This window comes from Orycteropus afer, unplaced genomic scaffold (assembly GCF_000298275.1).
Source record: "Orycteropus afer afer isolate SDZICR_OR568_19922 unplaced genomic scaffold, OryAfe1.0 scaffold00111, whole genome shotgun sequence".
NCBI classification, from domain to species: Eukaryota; Metazoa; Chordata; class Mammalia; order Tubulidentata; family Orycteropodidae; genus Orycteropus; species Orycteropus afer.
The window spans coordinates 7,956,806-7,961,407 of record NW_006921698.1 but is presented as its reverse complement, the minus strand read 5'-3'; positions in this window follow the sequence as shown (position 1 = coordinate 7,961,407).

Genomic DNA, 4,602 nt, shown 5'->3' with positions numbered 1-4,602 from the left:
CAACCAAAAGGTTGGCAGTTCGAACCTGCCCAGAGGCACCTTGTAAGACAGGCTGCAGCAATGCCAGGCTTCACACTGCAGACCAACAACATCCAGAGAAAGGTCTGCTTCTGAAAGGTCATAGCTCTGAAAACCCTGTGGAGTGGCTGGTGGGTTTGAACTGCCAGCCTTCTGGTTAGCGGTCACATGCCTTAGGCACTACACCAGCAGAGCTCCCATTTTGGTGCAAAGAGATCTAAATTATAAATTATATCTTTAGAGAACCATGCCTATTCTCTCCCAACTGAAAGCAAAATGCAAATCAAAGGCCTTTGTATTGCTTTTTGCAATGCTGTATCTAATTGCTTTCTCATCCATCCAGGTATAAAGATGCCCTCATTTTTCAATTTACTCCCAAATGTCCTCATTATTGAAAGTAATATTCTCTTCCTATTGGTCTCATTTTCTGTGTTTGAATTGGTCATTTTCCCTGCATTCAGCTTTAGCTTGGTTCAGAATGTAAAGCACTATAAAATGTGTAGTGTGGGGGAAAAGGGTCACTCAGTTACTTCAAGGCCTTTGAGATTAATCATGGAAAACAACATGGGTCCTAGGGATGCTGATAGGAGCTGACACGGTTTGGCTGGAGGGTGGAAAAGCCCCCTTCGTACTTATCTCTATGTCTGTAGATGAAAGGCAAGGCACAGTGGTGACTGCCTTCTCAGCCTCCAGCCTGCTCTCTGCTGGGCTCCCTATAGACTCAAATATGGCCCAGTAGAACACAGGCAGCTGTGGCAAAGGCATTAATGAGTCATTTCTAATTATTAATATAATATGCATTTGGCTGTTTTCCACTGAAATTTTATTTTTTTAATACCTTTGATGGTCCAATGGGTTTGGAGGGTTTGTGTGTATGTGTTTGTTAATGTTTTTAAAGACTGTGTCTTTTTCTGAGGCAGCTGTTTGTGTCAACTATGAACCCTTATAACAGGGAGTGTTGGAGTGGATGGGCCTGGGCCCACAAGTCTGATACATCCATTGTGTGGTCTTGAGCAAGGCACCAAACCTTTCTGAACCCCGGGTTCTTTTTAATAATAAGGGAATTGGATTAGATAAACTCGGTGTTCTGCTCATGTTCCAACACTGTTCTGCTATTGTTGCCACATGCAGTTGTCTGAATTGAGACATGCTACAAATATAAAATATACACCAGATTTCAAAGACTTACCAAAAACCAAACTCATTGCCGTGGAACCTGACTCATAGCAACCCCTCCTTGGGTTTCCGAGGCAATATCTCTACGGAAGTAGATTGCCATGTCTTCCTTCCATGGAGTGGCTTGTGGGTTTGAACCGCCAGCCTTCTGGTTAGCTGTCAAATGCCTTAGGCAGACTTAGGGTGAAAAAAAATATCTTGTTAAATATCCCAATTTCTCTACTGATTATAAATTGAAATGATAATAATTTGGGGTATGTTGGGTTAAATAAGATGTAAAAATTAATTTTACTTTTTTTGTTAATGTGGCTACTAGAAAATTTTAAATTACACTTGAACTTACATCGTATTTCTATTGGACAGCATTTTTAACTTATGGTTCAGGAGTCCCATTTATTTTTAATGCATATCAAATTGCAAGACATTTTAAATAGTCTTGAGAAAAAAAGTTATGTCATTTTCCATTCTAATGTGTCCATTCTTAAAAAAAAAAGTAAAGATTTCACTTTATGGTTAAGTGTTTAACAGCATTTGAGGGGAAGAAACACCAAGTGTTTCTTGAAATAAAATTTTATTCCTTCTCCTTTGAATGAAGATGTCATGCCAGTCCTTTGGCTCTTCGAGTCTTTAGAATAGCAGAACCTTTCCAGACTCATCTCATTAAAAGGGATTGTTGCAAAGTGAAGATCACACACACACAGCATCTCTTCTTCATGTGAGTACCAAGTATTTGGAAAGCACCTAAATCCTCAATCCCTGAGATCCAAAAGGCCTATGTTCAATAACCACTTCCTCTCAGGCTTTAACTGCTAGACCAAATTGAGAACAGTGGACAGAGACATCAGCTATGCCTTAGTACAGAAAGACCACCAGAGGAAATATTCAGAGGCTTACGTGAACAAAGGGGAGAGAGGGTGGGTTGGCAGGGGACACAAATATTTGCGTAGATAAAGTAGGCCTTGAATGCCAGGAAGGGGATCTAGAACTTGATATGAAAGGCATGGGCAGAATGACTATTCCTACTTTCTAGGACTATTGGCTGTTTTAGTTCCCAGTGAATGAACATTATTCTTATTTATAAGGTGACTCCTACGTGAGTGTTCTGGTTATAGGTTAGATATGCTGTTAATGATCTGTGTGTGTGTGAGGGGGGTGTAATAATTATTAGACTAACCAGTCAGGCATAAAGTATGTGAGTGAGTGTGTACATGTGTGTGCACTTACAGGGGAGTGTTAAAAAGGAGAGAGGAGTATAAATCTCTCCTCTTAGGCACACTGTGTTAAAGAACAGATTCTGGGTTTTAAAATAAGATTATTATTTTTTTTAAATTGTGATTTGGGTGAAAGTTTACAGAGCAAGTTCATTTTCCATACAGCAGTTCACATACACTTTCTCTCATGACATTGACTGCAATCTCCCATAATGCCACTGCTCCCCTCCTGTTTCCTCCCCATAGCCACCTCTTCCCTGTGTCCTTCCCTCCCATGCACTCCTGCCCACACCCAAGCTGTCTCCCTGTGCATACACAGCCCTTCTATTCCCCCATGATTAATCTCTTCAAGAAGTATTATCTACCTAATGTAGATGTTCAGCTCATATGTCTGTCTTTTGTTTGGCTGGAAACCACAGGAGTAGGTTCAATTCCAGACCTGAAGGGCAGCTAGGGGCCATAGTCTCAGGGGTCCCACCAGGCTCTATCAGACCAGCAAACCTGGTCTTTTTTTTTTTTTTTTAAATTAAGATTGATTTTTTAAAGTCTTCTATTTTGAGATCATTGTAGATTTACCTGGATTTTAAGAAACAATACAGAGATCCTGTATACCCTTAGCCCAATTTTCCCCAATGGTAACATCTTACATACTAAATAACTGTAGTACACTCTCCCAGCCAGGAAGGCGCCTTGGTGGTGCAGTGGCTAAGAGCTCACCTGCAGATGGAACCAGCCAGAGGCTCTGCAGGGAGAAAAGACCTGGTGCTCTCCTCCTGTAGAGATGTCAGCCTAGAAACCCCACAGGGAAGTTCTACTCTGTTCCATAGGGTCACTATGAGTCGGAATTGACTTGAGGGCACACAGCAGCTCTCAACTAGGAAACTGACCTTAATACAATCCATGGACCTTATCTAGAGTTCATCAGTTTTACTTTTTTTTTTTTTTTTAAATCACATGTATCTTCTGCTTTTAAATCGCAGCTCTGCTAAGTACTAGCTGTACTTGTTCCTGAGCAAGTTCCTTTATTTCTGGTTCCAGGATCATTTGCAAAGTGGGTATAAAAATGTTCACCACCTAAGGGTAGTGTGAGGATAAGGTGAAATAATTTCTGTGGAGTTTCACTACAGTCTCTGGCTCATTATGGATTCTGAATAAGTGCTAGTTTTCTTTCCTGTATACTCCTCATTCTCCCAGTAGCTAGGGAGGTTTTTTTTTTTCCCCCCACAGGTTCTTGCTGAATTAACCAGACTTGTGGATTATAGTAAATCAGGCAGCTCCTTCAAGGGCACATTTAAATCTGTAGCTCAGAGTGTTGGGTGCTGCCTTCAGTGGGGAGCCATCTCCTGTAGGCCTGGACTTGGGATCCTTTTGACTGTATTGAGGTCAGGGTGTAGAAAGGAGAAAGTGGAGATTTTGAAGAGCATCAGGAGTACGGCTAGGTGGAGGCTGTAAATGCTGCACAACCCTTGGCCAGACAACTACCAACTCTGCCCTGTGTGGTTGGGGTCTGAGGGTCGGATGTATCCACAAGAAGGCCCAGGGGGCCGGAGTCTAAGATAGCAGATTGGTCAGGTGCTGATGCGAATCTAGACCTTGTGGAAGGGTCACACTCGCTGCAGAGGGTTCAGTGTCAAGTCTATAGCCCTTTTGCCTCTCGAACCCCTTTTTTCTCTGAAGAGCAAGGGCCGCCTGGCAGCAAGAAACCAACAAAACCAAACTCACTGAGGAGCCTAAAACCCACCTTCAAGTTCTGCTGGCTGGAGACGGGTGTTCAGAAAGAACCAATTTGTAAGAAAAGGGAAGCAAGCAGGCCGGGAGCCACGGGGGGTATCAGATGCGCCAAGCCCTCGCCCAGTGGCCATCTCGTGGCCAGGGCTCTTTCCACCCGCCTCCGAGTTCTGGTGACTCGAAGTTCAAATCTCAGAGGCGCCCGCCCCAGCGTTTCGCAGCAGCCAAGCAACCAACCGCTGAGCTCCTCCTGACCCCACAGACTCGAGCAGTCACCGTGGCCTGGGGCTCAGGTTAATCAGCGAGGAGACCCTGAGAGGGTCCGGGCGGCACCCGGCGCTCCTCCCTCGGCAGCGGGGCGCCGCGCGGGCCGCGAAGGAGGAGTCGCCAAGCCCCGGCAGGCGTCGCCTGTGGCTCCTCCTCCGCGCGCGGCCCAGCCCTTCCTCCCCGGCGTCCACAGCTCCGGGTG